The following is a 21577-nucleotide window of genomic DNA, read 5'->3' as shown; positions in this document are numbered from 1 at the left end:
GGTATTTTCTGTACTAGCCACACTTATGCCCACTTCTACATATGCCCATTTCTACTTACCCCTCCAGCTATTTTCATCCCCAGTCTTTGCCTGACAATGCTAAAGTGGGAAACAATCAGTTTTAGTTACCCTGTCTGGTCTGAAAGTCAAACACTGTCTCTTTAGAAACTGGTTTCAAAACTATAAAATCCTGTAGTAAAGCAGCCATCTGGGTGTACCTCTCTGACCTGAGCTGATTTAAATTGGTGATCAAGCTGAAATGTATAAACCAACAGTATTAATTTTATTTTATAGACTTATTTCTGGAGTATGTCAGATTTTCACCCATGTGATAGTGTTGTATCTAATCACAGGTATGGCAGCACCCAGATGTATGCTCACTCAACCTAAAATTCCTGTGATTGCAAGGATTCACAGAACCATAGAATGGTTTGGGTTGGTAAGGACCTTAAGATCATGCAGTTCCAACTCAGCGTGAGACAACTCACACTACAGGAGGAAGGAAAGTCAAAGTCTTTTTTATTATCCTACAGCTTATGCCACCAACTGATACCATATGATTCTCCAGGTTCTCTTCCCTTGGAGAAGATACTAAAAAGTAAATAACCAACTTTATCAAACACAAATTCTAATGCAGCACCGCAGCACTGATCTCATATACAGTTATATTAATTACATCAATAAGAACACAACTCAGAGTAAAGCATTTTATACAGAGAGTAATTTAATTTTGAAGCACACTACCTTTGATACACCCTTTTTTTTGAGGGGGGGAATGGTTTTGTTTAGGGTTTTCTGTTTGTCTGTTGGTATTTGTTTTGTTTTCTGGATAAAAAGTTACCATCTGCTCGTTAGCCTACCTGATATTTAGATAGATATTTAGAACATCTGCTGATATTCTAAGAATCAGTATTTAAAATAAGTCTAGGAAAACATGAGTCCCAGTGTATGTCTGGTTTCTTGCAAGAGAAGACACTGAAAACTAGAGAATGTGATGATCTATTATTGCTCATCTTGAATCATAGACTGGTTTGTGTTGGAAGGGACCTTAAGTACACCCAGTTCCAACCCCCTGCAATGGGCAACGGCATCTTCCACTAGACCAGGTTGCTCCAAGCCCTGTCCAACCTGGCCTTGAACACTGCCAGGGGTGGGGCACCTGCAGCTTCTCTGAGCAACCTTTGCCAGGGCCTCACCACCACCCTCTAACCTGAACTTTCCCTTTTTCAGTTTGAATCCATCACCCCTTGTCCTAGAGTCCTTACACCCCTCGTAAACAGTCCCCGATGAAGAGTCCCTCTCCGGCATCCTTGTAGGCCCCCTTCAGATACTGGAAGCTGCTATGAAGTCTCCACACAATCTTTGCATCTCCACTGACAAGGTAACATTTATATCCTTCTATGTATTAAAAATAACATTTAAAATCTCAAAGATTCTTCCAGGTGTTTTCATTTTTGTCACGTAGTATATTTTTTACAATATAAAGATTTGAAATTGTTCTACGCAACATTTTTTAAAACACCCATCATCACAGAGCCTTAGCTGGATCCTGCTTCTCATTTTTGTTAAACTGAAATGTATTAAATACAAACTCAGATCCCACTGAGCTCTGTTTTGGCTATAGATTTCAATTTAGCCAAATAATACTGTCCATAAACATACCAAATCATTGTGCCACAACATGAGTAGATAGATGAGAGGACTCCTTAAGAGCTTTTCCAAACTGAAGCCTTATCCAGAGAAGACAAATGGATGTATTTGCACTTTATAGACTGGGAGATGCACAAGGAATCATAATACACTATAATTATACCCTTGCCCATAGTAGCTTTGCAAATGCATTTCATTCCTGTCACTGCCCTCTGTTATTCCACGCTACCGTTCCCAGGCAGCTGTGTACCCTAATGCTAACTTGCTGAATTTATCCTCAAAGCAAAACCTACCATTTGTACCGAACCCTGGACAACAAAAGATAGTAGTAGGAAAGGTCACAAAACTAATTTTCTCTAATCACCTAAATATGTATCCAAATATTAAAATAAAGACTGCTGTATTTGATTTGCTCCTCAGATGTTTTCAGTTGCTTTTTCTTTCAGAAAAACGGCTAAATAATCATGTCTCTAAGCATTCATTCTAACAGGTTTGACATGTACACAGATGAGGGAACAAAGGACCCAGAAGAGATGTAAGAAAATACCTTTTGAAGAAACACTATTTATTTTATAGTCTTTGAAGAGCAGCTGGCAGCAGTTCACAATGCAAGGTGAGCCTTACTAGCAACGGTATCCAGAGATCAAAGGGGTCCTGAAAGGAACAACTGCAAACTTATGACAGTTGACCTTTAGCCAGTAGAGTCGTCCTGGTGGTACAGAGTAGTTAATTATAGCTCTTTAGATGGAACTGGGTAAATAAGATTCATCCATTTCTCCACAAAAGTATTTAGAATTATTAATGACACATAAAGAAACCTGAGAGCTTTAATTATCCAGAAAAGAAGAAACAACAGCAATAAAAAAAAAAGTCTCTTAATAAGGATTGTAAAGAACAGACCATAGTTCAGCAGGACTAAGATGTGTGGAACAGGATATTACAATACAGAAGGTGATTCTCAGTTCTTGTGTGTGAATGGCAAAGTTCTGAATAGCTGTCTTTCTGAATAGCCTTATTTTGGATCTGTTTCTCCTTATGCTAGGTTATAAATCAAATATGATAGATACAGAATCTCCTGTCTCCTCTTCCCCACATTTTTAGTATTCTACTTGTTCTGTTAGAGGATGGCTTTGTTTATTAATATAAAAACCCAACATTTCATGATAAGGATATTAGAACTGGATGATCTTGAGGTCCCTTCCAATCTAAACCTTTCTATCATTCTATGATAGCCTACTGGACAATAAAACCTCTAAGAATCTGTATAAGAATTTATCCTCACCATACTGAAGATATATGGTTACCTGAGTAACTGCAGTAGGTAAAACAATTGAACTCCCTTTGCTTACAATACAGAAGGTGAAAGAAGACAGGCTAGATACAAAAGTAATCAGTCAGTCTTCCCATTCTCACCTTGTTGACCCTCCAATCTGCAGTTTTTATGAAGTCCTGCAAACTGGTTCAGCTCTGCATTGCTGTCAACAATCAGCTCCTTAAAGGGAGGCAGGGAGACTGAAGTAACACATCTTAGAAGAGCTAGGACCTGCTTACTCCTATTGATGCACGGAATCAGACTCTGTAACTCAAAGAGTTATAAAGCAGGTATGTTTACTGCAGGCCCGGGTGCAAGGGGGATTGCTCCTCCTAACTTGCACACTTGGGTTAAGCAAGCAGATATTTATTACACACAAACATGCATATTTATTAGATTCCCAAGAGAATGACGGGGCTATTACAATTAGTTTTAGGAACTCATTGTCATAAGTCTCCTCCCTTTTGGTGCTTGCTCACTGCCCTCTGATGGTCATGGGCAGGGGTCTTCAAGACGAAGTAAGCAGTCTTCCTCATGGTGTACTTTTTACATTTGGCACAGTTAGATGCCCCAGTAACCACAAAACTAGCTGAAACCAGCCATATCTGTAATCTTCTGATAGCTGGCAAAGTTTTAGAACAGTGTGACCTTTGTACAAAATTTATTGCAAGCAAAACAGGATGGGCAGACAAAGAGTATCATAAGCTAGCAGATGTTTGGGAGGCACTGTCTCCAAACCAACTGATAATTAGAAGGATGGTAAGAAATAATTCACTCATGTTAGTAAGACTACTAAATCCTGTTATCACACCACAGACTTACAACACAAACATTGTTCTCTATCTTAGACTTAAATTAAGCTAAAAGCACTTTAGCCCTATATTTTCCAGGTGCCTTCTTTCCTTATATCACTATAACCAGCAATTCATCAGCTTCCATCCTCTATTTCTGCACATATAGACAGACCATGCAGGCCATGGACAGGCAGTTGCTATTGGTGACAGACTGTGATTTAGAAGCACATTGTTTGTTAACCTTTAAGTTTAGGTCCCTAATAACAAGAGCTTTTATTTCCTAGCTTATTTGCAGTGGCAGTGGGTTGTATTGGTCACTGGGTTTAGACCCCTTGGCACTGCTGTGAGATTTGCTGAGGGAGCTGGGGGTTTATTCTTCTTACTAGGTGTCTCTCAAGTCATCAGCCAGATACTTCCTGGCACTGTTCCCTCAGTAGGGCTAATGAATCATGACAGTTCATCTCAAATTGCCCAGCTCAAACATTTAAATGTCCACCACAATCTACCAATGAACCCATCTGACTGCCACTGGGGATCAGTGGGAGAAACTTATTAATACACATAAGATTTGACAGCACGTCAGGCTTAATCTATCACAACAGCTGAGGTAATACACTTGCGCCTTCCCTTCCCTTAGACTGTCGTAAGAGAAGAGAGCACCAGCAGTGTAGGATTGCTATGAAGTGCAGCGGTGTGATCCAGCTTTGCTATATCTCACTCTGTATCCATCCACTTCCTTATGTGGTACTCTGAAGAGACTCATTTTGTTCAGCAGAGAAGTTCTAAGCTTTGTGAGAAGTTAAATAGACATTTCTAAAAGTATCTTTCAGAAGTATTTAGGAAATCCATAACATTCTGATTAAGAAACAAATACTCATCCGATTTCCTCTTCTGTATTAGTACCATGATAGAATAACATGAGCTAATAAAACATTTTTATCTCAGTTTGCCAATGCAATTGTTTTTTAGTCAGAAAATCTATGTATTACCAACATGAAAAAAATAAATGGCCCAATACGTAGCTCCAGGTGGCTACATTTTCCCCCCAAAAGCCTCTAGAAGGAAACTAAGATAAAGACCTTCTCATGTTGGAAGCATTTGTCTTTGATACCATCTATACACAGATATGTAACTTATACTATGAACTATTACTAATAATTGAGGACACATTTTATTTCCAATCCAAATGAAAAAAAAACCCACCAGTTTTCTCAGAAGTTACTGTGACCAAATGAAATTCACTTCTTTTTTCCTTCTGGTAAGGGTAATAACCAGTCAAGAGAAAAAATCTTATAACAGAAATGTCTCTGGAGGCACATAACAGGGAAGAAGGCATGTTCCAGCTCATTTACTTGCAGCAGTTATGTGTTAAATTGCGGGTGAACAAAAATAGAATATAATTCTTCGAAAAAGGCAGCAGTGGAAGGATTTGGAAGTCTATCCCAACAGAATTTCTCTTTGAGTTAGTATTTTATGGCTCAGTATTAAAATAATTACCATATTATTGATCCTGTCTATGTGGTATGGGTGTCCAAACAGCACCAAGTAATCTTTTTAGTCTTCTCCAGAAGACTAAGCCTTGGAATGATTTCTATTCACAAAAGGATTATGAAGAGGATTTCTTCAATCAGATTCCAATTGATTTCCCCTTATGTCAGCAACAGCACACTCTGGAAAAACACTGTCAAAATCAGAAAACAACTGTGTAAGATCCATTTGCCATTATCAACCCCTTCTTTCAGTAATTCCTTCAACAAACTGTCACAAGTTTTGTGCTCAAGGGACAGTAAGAGAAAGTGCCGAACTGTGCGGTGCTAATGCGCTTTAGAAGTAAACCCCTCACTTAATCTAATTTTTCTTGTATTGGTTCGCTTTGTAGAGAAATTCTGATATATGTCAAATAGATTCTTCGGGGAGGGAGCTACATCTCTTCTTTGAGTAAGCACCAAACATTCCACAGCTATCTCCAGGGTCAGCAGCATCACAAAGACTGGTCTTTTGGATAGTTTCCATGCATATGCATGGTGAGGATGACTGATCCAGCAGCAAATAATAGATCTAGTCCCAAGTAAGATTTCCAGTCTGCCTGTAATCTTGGCATAGGAGCCTCAACACCTTTTTCTGGTCTACTGATTTACTACTACTGCAGCAAATCACTAGCTAGTATAGATCTCATCACTGAAGGTTACTTCCTTGTAACTTACAGTGAACAGCTGCTGTCATTTTAGAAGATGTCAGAAAAGCAATCATTCTCATTCACAGTTCCAGCTGCTCTTAGAGTAAGTTATCTTTCTCCTATAGAAGAAGGATAGCTCTATTACGAAGGCAAAGGTAACAGTAATGAAAGAATTCCCGTCCTAGACTCATCTGCAACCATTTGAAAGCGTATGTCAAAATATGGGAAACTTCACAGCCTTTCTGAGCTTTAAAATTCATTTATATTCTTTTTCTTTACCTTTTTCAACTCATTTCTCTTAGTTATCCCCAGACTGCATTATTTCCTCAAACAGCAGGATCCCTCCTGTCCTGTTTCTCCTTGGTGGGTAAAGCCCTCCTATTTCCCCTGACCTTGAGTGTGACACTACGGATCTTTCATTAGAGATAAATCAATGCAGTAACCGAAATATTTACACTGCCTTGAAGCATCAATGATCTAACAATTTTTGTCCCTAATCCAGTCCAAGAGACAGTACATTCTTGAATGTGTATTGACATTATTGACACTATTCATGTTCTTTTCTTGTAAGAGAATTTGTTTGATTTCACACTGCATCAACACTCAAAGTCATTGCAACTGGATGTGCCCTGAAGGAGATACTTACTAGATGTTGGAGACCAGTTCTTGGTGGATGAGTGATGTTTAGTTCTAGTGAAGCTAGTTTAGAGTGGTTAAGTTCTGGTGAATAGTGCTGAATCTGCATTCCTATGTAATTAACTATTCCTTCATCTGCTATATTTAAAGCACAGTGATAAAATGTTCTTAGCCACTATTCCAGCGGGCTCATTTACAATAGTGACACCCTGAAGTCAGCAAGTGTATCTTTAAATCCTTTGAAGCCAACAGAAATACTGTTTTCTGAAACAAAGAACTGATGCACTTTCAGCAATCTGAAAACCTAACCAAAGCCAACTAAACAGTTATGGGGTTGTTTTGGGGTTTTTTTTGTTTTTTTTTTTTTTTTTTAAGGACAACAGATTCTGTTCTCAATCATTATTGAGAATAATGGAAATGAATATATGAAAAATAATTAATAGTCACATTTCCATGGAAGTAGCAGGCATGCAGGGAAGACAGTTGTCTCAGCACTATCAAAACACGAAGAACAAAAACGAGATTACTGTGTGAGATTGAACTAAACTAAATCTATGGGAAGAAAGAGGGAAGTACATCGAAATCCATGTATAAAGGACAAAGATGTGAGGAGATGCAAAGCTAGGATTCTTCTCAACAAATTAACTGACATAAGATCAAAATCTGTACACATCAACATTCATGCAAGTGTGTTGACTATTGATGGATACAGTAGCTCACAAGCAGGAAAATATGAATTAGGCAAGCATCCTACCCAAACTAAGGATATACATCATATACATGCATAGGTATGTACACATCTGTATACATATATCTCTTTCCCATTGGGAGTAATTATTTGGCTTTTAGAACAAGATTCCATGGATTACTTGCTGCTTGTTTTATAAAGAGTTCTGATTAGTCTCACCTTTTGATACTAGGTAGCATATTGCTTCAAAACCCTTCACATAGGTGGTAGTTCAACTTACGCTCACATCTTGTCAGAAACCCAGTCATTTCTACAACTCCTTTAAAGATTTTGTTTCATGTAAAATAGTTTGTCTTTTCTACTAAAGTATTTCTGTCACATGAAATTACCCACAAGATTTTCAATGCCTGACTTCTTCTCTATCTGCAGGTCCTTGCTGCAAAAACAGTGGCACCTTTCATTCTTTCTGGGTATTTGTCCCAGCATGACCAAGGTTCTGGCTCTTCTCACTGCTATAGGGCTGCCGTGTTCACTTTGGGATTTTCCCTCTCTTTTACAGATCTGTAAGTAAGCCCTTGTATAGTTCACTGCAACTTCAATTCCAGCATCACATCAGAGTAGCTCTACTAATTGATCAAAGTTCTGAGCCACATCTACTAATATATTCATGCATATGAAACACCCACAAGATTCAGAAATGTGAGTGATAAAAGTTCCTTATAAAAAATTAGGAAAAAAGTGGTCTCAGCCTGTCATGTATCAAGCTATAAGGAGAACAAGCTCATGTTGCTATTCACTTAATTCCAGTATTCATGTACCTCACTCGTACTGGCTGGTTAGCATTCTGACAGGACACTCTTACCTCTCCAGGCAGGAAAAACTCGATTTCATACCTCAACTATGAAAGCTCAGAAACATTTAATTCACTTCTCCACTGAAAATGGAATCAGTGAAAAGTCTGAATAATGCATGTGCCTTTAATCCATGGCTCTATTGCTCCTTCAGCCCTGTCTCTCCCTTGCTCTTGTTTTCCTGTATCATTTTGAATCAGAATGTATTATGCATAACGGATATTCACACAACAGTGCAAGCTGTTTGAGAATTGAAACAAAGTTCTCTGGCTTAATGAGCCTTCTCCTGAGGTGATAAATGCCATTTCTTGGTGTTGCAAAGAAGGTGTATGACCATGCTAATAACTGATATTTAACCATATATCTCCTGGTGGTAAACATTTAATTTCCCTGACTTCACTAACATAACTATTAACTCACATTGCAGCCCCTGCAGGAAACATTAGGAGAGGAATAGCAGCTCTGCTGCATTTGCACACCCAAGACACACAGTTAATGACTGTGAGTACTAAAGGTTGTTATAGCTGCTTCCAGTTTGAAGAAGGCAAATCCTTTACTGATAGAGCACCTAAAAAATTCTTAACACTGCTGCTCTGCTAAGGGTGGAAATCGATCACAAGAAAGCAATTTTAAAAGCAGAGGGCAGATGAATAATTCAGTAAAAAATATGTCAGAAATTGAACAGATAATGGAAGAACTATAAGGTTTCTACTGGTTATCATTAGAGAGGAATGAACAGAGGTCACATTAGCCTTACATAATACACAGTTTTAGATAAATTAAAATGGAAGATCTTTTGGCACAGCATCAGAATACAACAAGGGCAATACATTTTATAATGACAAAATGAAAATATTTTCTTATTGTATGACTGTTACCCCATGGAGACTTGGGCTGCCAAAATTGCTGAGACAGAAAGTTAACAGCCCTACAAATATACACAAATCAGTAATTGTTAACACAGGAATTGTTAAATAGGGGATTATGTTAGCATAGCTTCACTTTACATAAGTAAATGAAACTAACCCAGGCTAAGTGAAGTGTGTGTGCTCATATCTACAGGCATATGTATAGTGGGATGAGGAAATGAGAAGAGAATAGAATTAATGGAATACTCATCATGGTTTTGGCCACTGTATTCTCTTCCTTTATCTCGCTTTTCAAGTATTCTGAAACCTGAAGTGGGGATTCTTTTGTTTAGGCATTAGCACTTTGAATACAGAATGCATTTTCTTACTGTAAAATTTCACAACAGATTCCTCTTAGAAAAGAAATTGGATAGAATTATTTCCCACAGCTCTCCCGTGTGGGTTTGCTTCTGATTCTGTCTCCTCTGACCTTATCCAGATAGTCTGTCCTCCATTTCTGGGAATGTATCTTTCTAATACTCAGGGCTGAGATGGGCCTGCAGAAAGAGGAGTTCTACGAGTTCTAGGAGAAGTGAAAAACATTCTGGCAGTATTACTGCTGCCAAAATCCTTTAACAAATATGAGTGTTATTTTTACTTTCCCAAGGAACATTTAATGGGCATCAAATATTCACAGAGGACAGATAATATTTAAATTACATCTTTAAATGATTAAAAATGTGAAACTCTCTGATAGTGATTACTAGATTAAGGCCTACAATACATTTTCATTAGGTATAATCTCTAAGGTGATATCAAGAAAAAAAGATTTCAGAACTCTCTGTGCTACCTGTAAAGAAGTTCATATCCAAACCTCTGTCTTCAGAGTGAAAAATTAATGTTTGGGTCAGTGGTAGGTAAGCTGATCGCTAAAGTTAATAAGCTGCTAAGGTAAAGGAAGGAAAGGTCCACTAACGCCATCATCTACCCCTGCCTATGCCACGGGCAGGGACACCTTCCACTAGACCAGGCTGCTCCAGGTCCCATCCAACCTGGCCCTGAACACTGCCAGGGATGGAGCAGCTACAGCTTCTCTGGGCAACCTGTGCCAGTGCCTCAAGCAACCTCACAGGGAAGAACTTCTACCTAAAATTTCATCACAATCTACCCTCTGACAGTCAAAGCAATTCCCCCTGTCCAAAGTCCCTCTCCAAGCTTTCTTGTACCCCCTTAGGCACTGGGAGCTGCTTTAAGATCTCCCCTTATGGAGCCTTCTCTTCTCCAGGCTGAATAAGCCCAGCTCTCTCAGCCTGTCTCCAGAGCAGAGCTACTCCAGCCCTCCAAGCATCTCTGTGGCCTCCTCTAGACTTGCTCAAGCATACCCATGTCCCTCTTGTGTTGGGAATATGATGCTAAGATAATACAACTCTGTTTAAGGTATCTTTGTGACAAAGCCTAGTGCTGTGGGGTTTCAGCAGAAAAATACATTGGAAACCACTCCACAACAAGCATATTAATTTTTCTCTTCTTTTTCATTTCTCTTGTTTCTGTCAAATTAGTGCTTTGAATAGCTCTGGAATGTCATTGTGTACACTGGGAAAGAGCTGCCATGTTTCAAAGCATACAAAGCGCTCAAAGGTGCATCTACAAAAATCAGAAGCTGCAGTACAATGAAATAAAGGCATGCTTTTTTATAGAACATAAACAGAACAATTGACACTAACTCCTGAAGGATGCCACTATAAATGACTAAGTACTGTGTATTAATAAGAATTAATAAATGCAAAGAAAGTTAATAAATCCCCCAACTTTTTTATTTAATTTGAAAATTTTAGTTAGTTTCAATTTATATTTCTTCCTCTAATAGTGCCTTTACTGCTATTTTGTGAAGCAGAAAAAGAAAAAAAAAAGTAAGAAGAAATCCCAGTTGGCGTAGAATCATCTTTACTAAAGTTACAGTTGAGAAGTAAGGAGAAAATCAGGTTATTTCTCTATGCTGAAGATAAAGTTTCTTACAAGCTTCCTAGAATGTTCAGTTTATTTTTTTCTGTTTCTTCCTTCAAAGTAGAGGAAGCACTAAGTTTCATGATTACTGATCCTGATTTCTTTCTTAACCAATGCTCATTTAAGTTACTGGTGAACATGCAGGGCTAATCAAGCTGAATGTGTTACTTCATACTTCTATGGGTACCTATCCTCTTGCCTAAACCATGAGCCAGTTCTAGCCTGTCGTGGTTTAAACCAAGTCCCCCAACTGTGCAAATTTAGTTTAAACCACGACATAGCCACAGATATGTTATAAAGCAATACTTGTCGCTATCAGTTTGCTTCATTTTTTGAGAATATATGTGGCAAGGGTGATATTTTAGCTTGAATGTTTATGAAGAATGCATTTGATCACCCTCAGGATATGGCATTTTCAATTTCAAAAGATCCCAGATTCTGCTGCAGCAATCCTATTTCTAAATTGTGCTAATTTCTAACAGGTCCAACACCAGGAATGAGACAAACTTGATATTGTCACACAGTGCCCAATATGGGTGAAAAAGAAGGTTTCTGCTGTTTTACTAGTGTTACAAATGTTTTTGACCTCTCTCTGTCATTCACTGACCTCATCTTATAAATGATTGCATAACTTATTGCTGCAGAACAGACTCAGTCAGAGACCAATATGATCAGACAAAAAGCCATTTATTGCAGAGCATTAACTCCTTATATACTATTGCTTACACACACCTACAGCAATTTGGCATATCATGATTGGATACTTGTCTTGAAGACCCTTAGTGACTAACATATAATTGGTTAAGCACAGGTGTGAGAACTTGACCTCGAACGCTTGCCAACAGTCCACAGTTCTCATAACTCAGTGAATTACAGCTTCTTCTTATCTTGCTTGCTTAGGCTTCCTCGGGCCTTCCACGGCCTTGCTGTATCCCTCAGAGTTATTCAGACCTCATGTACCAAATATCCATTCTCCTGTGAGAACACTGTCTCCACAACTTATAAAACAGCTGCATAACTTTTCAGTATAACAGAGACATGGAATGGATTTCTCTGTTTCTTCTGGATATACCCATGGGTCTCATCAAATCACCTGAATAGCTCGCTTAGCCATAACGTGAAGGCTAGTGGCAGTACTTCGCATCTCTAGGTCTAGTCTGCTAACCTTCACTCATCTATTTTATATTTCTGTTTATAATGGTATTATTGGCAAGGTGCTAGAGTCATCTGTTATGACACCAAGGAATGTGTGTGCCTCTGACATGGGCATTATAGACTGCTAGGATATAATACGGATCCCAGAAGACCTCAACACCTTCAGCAGTATGGTTTAGAGTGAAAACATTAATGTTTATCATCCAACCTATTACCGTCAAACTCTGCCTCCAGCTATGCAAGTATCAGGACAGTTCAGCAGCATTTATGTTAAGCAATTCTGCGAGGTCTTTGTGTGTTTCCTCAAACAATGCAGAATATGAACAAAGGTTTATGACACGAAAGGGTATCTGTATGTGCTTATGCAAGATGAAAAAGGTTAGCTCAAGTACAAACACTGATGCCTTCTCAAAGAAAATCCTTTTAAAGAAACTTTCTAAAAATAAAGGATGCACATGACGGTTTAGTTCAGACAGTAGCTAGTCCTGGGTTGCAGGACTAGCTCTTCTATTCCTTTTGGACGTCTTAATGCTTCAACAGTTGTTGCTTTCATTAACTAACTTGCACTGATGCTGCACAAACACTGAAAAAAAAAATATGTCCTTTACACAGAGAGCTTACAACTTAGACATGATGCTAAATGTATCATTAGAGAATTGTTATCACCCACTTAGTGGAAGCCCAAGGCATGGGAATATTCTTACTTTACATTCATGTATCTACTTCTCCCCAATTCTCCTCCTCTCAGTAAGCCAAGATCCAATGACAGACAGAAATTCTTAACCTCGGAGGTAGTAAAATGACCTGGCAAGAGTCCTAACTGAGCCACTAAATGTCCTTCTCAGACCTTCATGAAGTAACTCTCATTTAAAACAGATAGCTGTTACATGCCTTTAGATTTAGGAATGGGTGGAAAGCTGAGAGATCACCAGTCAGAAGCAAAAAGGCTGTTCTTCAGAATAGCAGGTGTAGTCCCAAAAGTATGTAGCTACCTGTCTAGAGAAGAAACAGACAAATATCCAACAGGAATTAGTGTACTCTACATTATTTGATTAGCTTAATTTCTTGTGCTGCAGAAAAGCCCTCTTGCCCTTACTCCTATCTGCAATGTAGGGATACAGACAGTGAGAAAATCAACCTGTAATTGATAATAATACCACCCCTTTATCCCAATTTCTAGTTGCATGTCAAGTATCTGATAGGAATGTATCTGCAAATGCTCTGCTGTTCTGGGTTTGCTCATCTCTTGAACAGACAGCTACTTATCTGAGAAAATTTTCCAAGAGATCATACCCCTATACTAATCCTGATATGAATTTTAGCTTGATACTTAACTGGAAAACATAAAAAACCCTTTGGCTCCATTTTTTTCACAGGTCACAATGTTGATCTTGAGTAACATCTACGCTCTGTATTCATATCTGAGGCATGTAATGAGCCAACATGCATTCTGTGAAGGTCAAGGTCACAGGGATGTGTAGTTGATAAATGTTCTGGTTTAATTCTTCAGGTTCTTAATTCTGGTGCTTTGTTTCTAATCCACTTTTGAATCTGGGCTGCTGGGAAAAATGGGGCTATTTGTGTACAAGGAAGGTCAGACAAATGGATTAGCAGGATAAAAAATATCAGTAATCTGTTGATTTTTCTTTTTCCCAATTTATCATGTAATGGAAAATATTACAACTAATAATGAGACTGAAAATGCAAGTAGCTGATATAAAACACTCAGAGGGACTATCATATGCATTTTTTTCCCATCAGGAAGAGTTTAATGATTACATGTGGTGCAACTTTGCACTTGGTGGATCAAGTCCTGCATATCTGAACACATGCATTAATTCAGAAATCTTTATGGCCAGATTCCTTACTGACAGTTTCCCACAACCTCCATTTTAATGCACTTTAGTGCCATAGCTCTTCTGACTGCTTCTGTATGCTGGCAATTACCCCGATTAAAAACCCATTTGAGAGCTTCTAAGGTGAAAGTTTATAGCTTTAATGCTCCCCATGATATGCAAGGCAAACTTCACACTGCTCTCAAAACACCTGAGCAGTTACTTAATAATGTAGCCATTCCACGTATCAAAATGTGAGTATGCAAAAGAAGAAACTTACTTGTGCTCTCCAAATAATTGTGACAAAAAGAAATCAGGAGGGGGACTTTGGACAAGGGCCTGTAGGGACAGGACAAAGGGGAATGGCTTTAAACTGACAGAGGGGAGATTGAGATGAGCTCTTAGGCAGAAGTTATTCCCTGTGAGGGTGGTGAGGCCCTGGCACAGGTTGCCCAGAGAAGCTGTGGCTGCTCCATCCCCAGCAGTGTTCAAGGCTAGACTAGACGGGGCTCGGAGAAACCTGGTCTAGTGGAAGGTGGCCCTGCCCATGTCAGGGGGTTGGAACTGGATGGTCTTTAAGATCCCTTGCAACCCAAACCATTCTGTCATTCTATGAAAAAGAGAATGCTTACTGTTAGTAAAGAAAATTCACTGTTATCACCTTCACAGTAGCAAAATAATGTGTAGAAACATAAACTGATCCTGAAGTTCCAGTGTTCCTTTTTCCCTGCCACCTGAATGATTTTAGAACACAGGAGGACAAGAAACAGGTTATATATACATGTTATTCAAATTCTGTCACACCTGGACTTGCAGGAGCCACTTCTGTACATTAGACCAAAGGTTCGCTATAATTCTATGGTAGGTTTAGTCATCTAGAGGCTGCCTGGAAGGTAGAATTTCAGCAGAGTGCATATTATGAAGATATTCCCTCCCATCTCTGTCGTTTCTGAGCCCTGTCTCATTCTCGCTTCTCAGTATGTCCCACTCTGGAGTGCTTGAATTCTCCTGTAGTAAGGAAGATCTTACCATCCTTGTTTAACCCTTCAGTTTCTGGTGGCTTGCATGTAGCGTATATTCTTAAATTGATAAAGGAAAACATCTTTCATTGCTTAGCTACTTAGAATATGCTAAAGTTATCCATTTATACTTGATGCTGAAATCAAGCTGGGAAACCCTAAAGAAAGGGAGAGAAGTGAGTATATCTGAAGTAGGATGAAATGCAACTCCACCAGCTGAATCTCTTTCTTTCGTGGTTTGTTTTTTGTTTTTTGTTTTTCAAATAGTTTATAATATTTAGGGAAAAACTATATAGCAATTAGAGAATAAACTCAATAATAAGATATGTTACATTAAAGAAAATTAAAAAAATAAATTGAATGTTATAGCAACATAGAAAAATCATGAAGAAGATAATAACCCATCAACCAGATTTTATACCTTGAAATAAATCAGAATATCTATCTTATCTGTCTGTCTGTCTATCCAAAGTGAGTACACTGGTCACCTCTGAGAAGACTCTTTTGCATTAGACAGCCAACCTGAATTTGCAGATGGTGGAGACCAATCAATAAAATACGAATAAATAATATATCTGCCACTAAAATGTCACAGATTCTTATTTTCCTGTAACCAATCATTCTAATCTGTCTCATTCAGAGAAAGCAGAAAAAAATACATCTTTAAATTTCTCTGTTTTGTCCACAGACACTTAATAGTGTTAGTTTTGTTCCACTGTTTCCTTTTCACCATTTCACTTTTTTGTTCTGCCCACCACTATAACCGCTTTTGTGACATGAGATTAAGGGCTTCATTAAATGCAAAAATGAGCAATTCAAAACATCCTAAATGTTGGATGCATTTTTTAACCTTTTTTAAATCTGAACTGCCCAATAACTTTTGATATTGTTGCTCAAACTCCATGCAGCCAATATCAGATGCAGATGCTACAGCTAATTACGCCAAAAATAAGTATTATTCAGGTTTCATGCACTCAATAAACAAGTCTTTTTCTTCTATGCAGATCACATCTATTTTTACAAACAATTTAGCAGATATCCAAAAACAGGTAAGTTTTTATTCCTTTAATCTCTTTATCCATCCTACCTACCTGATATTTAGACTTCGTACATCAGTCAACAGTAACTGTGGTAGCATGGATAATTTTTGTCCCATGGATTTCCCATAGCACTGACACACATTAGCTCAAGGTGAAGAAGCTGAGAGGATAAGAATAATAATAAGAATAACCATGGAGGAATTATGCACCCAACTGCACATAAGAGGCTGAAGTTTTAACTTTGGGCTCTTGTGCTATTATAGACTTTCAGAGCAAAACAAGAATGGTTGTTATTGTCAAAGACAAAATATCAAATCATATGTTTAGTGACAAAAATCAACATCTTTGCTCTGGTTTGGGCTGGGATAGAGTTAATTTTCTCCCCAGTAGCTGATGCAGTGCTGCAGTTTGGCTTCAGTCTGAGAACAAGGCTGATGGGTTTAACTGTTACTCAGTAGCACTTACGCTGATCAAGGACTTTTCAGTTTCTTGTGTTCTGCCAGTGAGGAGGGGCATGGGAAGCTGGGAGGGAGCAGAGACAGGACACCTGACCCAAACTAGCCGCAGAGGTATTCCATACCACAGCACATCATGTCCAGTATATAAACTGGGGGGAGTCACCCAGAAGGGACTGACCGCTTCTCAGGTCAGCCTGAGCATCGGTCAGTGGGTGTTGAGCAATTTTATTGCACTTCACTTGGGTTTCATTTCTCTGTCTCTCATCATCTTTATTATTATTGCTATTATTATACTTTACTTTTACTTCAATTATTAAACTGCTTTCATCTCAGCCTATGGGTTTTACCTTTTCCTAGTTCTCCCCATCCCATCAGAGAGAGGAGAGTGAGCAAGTGGTTGGATGGTACTGAGTTGCCAGCTGGGTTAAACCCTTTCTTGGCACCTAATGTGTGTCACAAAGGACTGAGATAAGGACAGATCTGACCAGAACATGTCAAAAAAATCTGTTAATAAGCATTCAATGACTGGTTTAATAGTCACTGTTACAGTGTTGATTTATTTGCTCTCAAGAATTGTTGTGCTTTTTCTCAGGGTTGCATTATCCCATACCTTATTCGCAGTGTGTGCTCCCTGGGGTTATATTTATCATCCCTGGGGCCTGGGCTAAGATAATAATTTTGTTGTACTTTGTAGCGCTGGCTTATGATAGAATAATAATAGTTGATTCCATGACAGCCAACACACATACTCAGGAAGAAGTGTGAGGACAATCAGAGTTTTGCTTCCTATATTAAGCAGAGACTATTCAAGAAACGGTTAAACCATGTTTTGTTCTCTGTTTCTTTTTTTTTTAACAATTTATAACTTTTGATTGCCTTCTCACAATTGCTAAACACTAAACTGATGTTTTTATGGATCTGTGGGTCATAACTCCATGATCTCAGCCATGAGTGGTAATGATGAGCTCTGAACCCATCATTTTGCACATGAAGACATCTCTTTTCTTGATGTTACATGATATCCTTCTACACTAAACTTCATTTTCATTTTACTACCCACTGACTTTTATCAAGTCTAATTCTGTGAAGATGGTCTTCATCTAAACTATTCTGAAAAGCTTTTTCCAGGTGATTTGCAAGTATGTGGAAAATTGAGCCCATTTAAAACAGCATTCTTTGAACAAAACAGTCCACAGCATTCTGTTGAGAGCATAAAATTAGAGCCAGAAGAGACAGAATGCTCTGAATATTATTCCAGAATCCAGCAGTTTACCTTGTGGGGAAACTTTTACAACTAGAGATGAAGATTTTGTATTTAAAAGTTCCAGATGGATTTTTCTTCCAGTAATTTGTTTGCTTTCCAAATTAATGTAAATTTTCACCAGCCACAGACCTTCTTAATAAGCCCAGTGTGCAATTACTTTTCCACCATGAAGAAAAGAGAGATTAAACAAACAAAAAAAAAAACCCCAAAAAAATTCCTCAGACTTTTCCCCTGTGAGTAAAGAATATTCTGTTGTTGGGTTTGCCCTTACCACTTCAAATGATGCACAGAAATAATAAAGCCTTTGTAGTTTTCCCATACACAAATCCTAGTGTTTTTTTTCTGGAGAGGTAAATTAAACCATTATCTGTGTTGATTTTTTTTTTCCAGTAGAAAGCATTTGTTTCAGCCCTTTGTGTTTTAACAGTACCATATATTTCAGAACAAGGAAAACAGTCCTCTTGATAGTATAACTTGACACCATATAGACACCCACTGATTGCAACAAATTTAGCCAGTCCAGTACATGTGCTGGGTAATATGAAAGAGACAGACAGGTATGTATCTGGGAATAAGCACCATAATAAGAAATTCCAGTCCATTAACTGCAGAAACTCAGAAAAGCACCTACTAAACCCCAGGATTTTTCTTTCAGCTGCTAGTGGCTTCAAGACTGATGAAAGCAACATGCAAATGGCTGTAAATACTAAGGTAAATAGAAGGTAGCAATGATCATACCTGACTTGAGAAACTAAAGGAAAGTTAAAAAACTCACCTGAGTTCACAGGCTTTAACACAGTAACTGAATTCTGGTTTCTGAGTCTACAATCCAGCTTGAGAGAGGACGCCTTCACCACTGGAGTGGAGCTAGGGGAGTTCAGCGTCCAGAAGCCTCGTCTTAGAGCGACGAGAGCCACCGAGGAAGGAGCCTCAAATCCTCGATAGGACTTGCCCAGGAGCCGGCAGCTCAGCTCCCGCGAGGAGCTGACACACTGGGGGCGGAGCCAGGAGGAGCAGCACCAACTGTGAGTGGTTAAAATCCTGCCCAGGGAGCGCAGCGATCAGAGCATGTCGAGGCAGTTTGCGCTGGCAAACGGAGCGGGTCGAGGCAGTTCGAGCGGGTAGGTGAGTGGGATAACAGCCTCATCAAGAGGAGTCGCCAGGAGCACAGAAGGAGGAAGGAGTGCTTGTTTGTGTGGAGAGACGTAGACGGATCAATCGACCAGATAGATCATGGTCACAACACGATCACAAGCTGTAGTGAGGAATAATGTGGGTATCCAGACTGAGCCTTCCTGCAGACATGCAGCCGTGCAGGTCTCTGGCTGCAGTGAATGTCTGAGCCTGGCACTTGTGTTGGAGGGGGCCAGTGACACTGCTTGTGTTTGCTGTGAGCAAATAAATGATCTGCTCAGGCAGGTGGTTGAACTGAGGGAGGAGGTAGAAAGGTTGAGAGCCATCAGAGAATGTGAAAGTGAAATAGATTGGTGGAGCCACACCCTAAGGTAGGGGCAGAGGGAAGTGGTTGAACAAGTGATGGATCCCCTTCCCTCCTACCATCAGACAGAAGGAGAGAACTTAAGGGGCAAGGATGTATGGAGGGAGGTCCTTCCTTGGAGAGGTAAGTGAAAACCCTCACAATCCCTTCCTCCCTCCCAGTTGCCCTTGAATAACAGATATGAGGTCTTGGAACTACAGGGCCAGGTAAATGGAGATGGAGGGGTAGATCTACCTAGTGAGTCACCTAGGGCTTGTCACTCATCCCCATGCCTTAGAACTTCCCCAACCAAGAAGAAAAGAAGAGTAATTGTGGTGGGTGACTCCCTTCTGAGGGGAATAGAAGAGTCCATTTGTTGACCAGATCCATCCCACAGGGAAGTCTGCTGCCTACCTATGGCTCAGATTAGAGATGTTAAAAAGAAACTCTCTGATCTGGTGCAGCCCTCTGACTACTATCCGCTGCTGGTTTTTCAGGTTGGCAGTGATGAAATTATTACAAGGAGGGCAAGGGCAATGAAGAGAGACTTCAGGGCCCTGGGATGGCTGGTTAAAGGGTCTGGAGCGCAAGTGGTGTTTGCCTCCATACCTGTTGCAAGCAAGGGTGAAGAGATAAATAGGAAGAGTCTGCAGATTAATGTATGGCTACGTGACTGGTGCCAAGGGCAGGGATTTGGGTTTTTCAATCATGGCCTGCTGTATGAGACACCTGGTTTGCTGGTGGCAGGTGGGATACACCAGTCCCAGAGGGGGAAAAGGTTTTTGGGGCAGGAGTTAGCAGGGCTTATTGCCAGGGCTTTAAACTAGATATGAAGGGGGGAGGGGATATAACTGGGCCTGTTGGGGACAAGCCCAAGAGAAACATGCTAGGGCTTGAAGGATAGTGGACTAGGGAGGACTATCAATCTATTGTTTCATTTGTGGGAAAGGATAGTTGTTTAGACTCTGTCCTGCAGGGGAAAAAGGGTACTAGGGCAATAGTTAGAAGAGCTCACTCACAGAGCTTCAGGTTAGATTCAAAGTGTGAAGGGGTTGTAGCTGGGTTTGAACTAGTGGGGCATTGTTCTAGTATTAATGAAGACCAGAAGGCTTTCTGCCTCCCGAGAGTGCCATCAGCGTGCTCTGCTTGCTCCCTGAAATGCCTGTACACCAATGCACACAGCGTGGGGAATAAACAGGAGGAGTTAAAAGTCTGTGTGAGGTCTATGATCTAATGGCAATTACAGAGACATGGTGGGACAGCTCACATGTCTGGAATGTGGTCATGGATGGTTATGTCCTTTTTAGGAAAGATAGGTCAGCAAAGCGAGGTGGTAGAGTTGCTCTTTATGTGTGAGAGCGACTAGAATGTATTGAGTTCTGTCCAGAGGCAGATGAGGAGCAAGTGGAATGTCTGTGGGTACGAATTAAGGGACAGGCTGGTACGGGTGATACAGTTGTGGGGGTCTACTATAGACCTCCTGATCAGGACGAAGGAGTTGATGAGGCTTTCTACAGGCAACTGAAAGCAGCCTCGCGACTACATGCCTTGGTCCTCATGGGGGATTTTAACTACCCTGATATTTGCTGGAAGACTCACACAGCCAATCCTTCACAGTCTAGGAGGTTCCTCCAGTGCATTGCTGGTAACTTCTTAATGCAGATGGTGGACAAAACAACTAGGAGAGGAGAGCTGATGCATTTAGTACTCACCAACAAGGAGGGTCTGGTTGAAGTGGTGATGGTCAATGGCAGCCTTGGCTGCAGTGACCATGAGATGGTGGAGTTCAGGATCCTGTGTGGGAGGAATAGAATGCCTAGCAAGGCCACAGTTCTAGATTTCTGAAGGGCCAACTTTGGCCTCTTCAATCAACTGTTGAGGGAAGTCTCATGGGAAAGGGTACTAGGTGGTAAAGGGGCTCAAGATAGTTGGTCAGCATTCAAGGACCACATTTTCCAAACTCAGGATCAGAGCATCCCAATGGGTAGGAAATCAAGTAAGGGAGCTAGAAGACCAGCGTGGTTAAACAAGGAACTGCTGGGCAAACTCATGTGGAAAAAGAGAATCTATAGATTATGGAAGGAGGGTCTGGCTACTTGAGAGGAATTATATTGTTCTTCCAATATTGGACAGTTGTTAGAGGATGTAGGGAAGCAATTAGACAGCTAAGGCCTCCTTGGAACTTGCTAGTTGGGTTAAGGACAATAGAAAGGGCTTCTTCAAATACATAGCGAATAAAACTAACACAAGAGGCAATATAGGCCCACTGCTGAATGAGGTGGGTTACCTGAAGACAGAGGATATAAAGAAGGCAGAGGTGCTGAATGCCTTCTTTGCCTCTGTCTTTACTCCTGCAGACTCTCCCTGGGG

This window comes from Melopsittacus undulatus, chromosome 8 (assembly GCF_012275295.1).
Source record: "Melopsittacus undulatus isolate bMelUnd1 chromosome 8, bMelUnd1.mat.Z, whole genome shotgun sequence".
NCBI classification, from domain to species: domain Eukaryota; kingdom Metazoa; phylum Chordata; class Aves; order Psittaciformes; family Psittaculidae; genus Melopsittacus; species Melopsittacus undulatus.
This window is presented reverse-complemented; position numbering follows the sequence as displayed.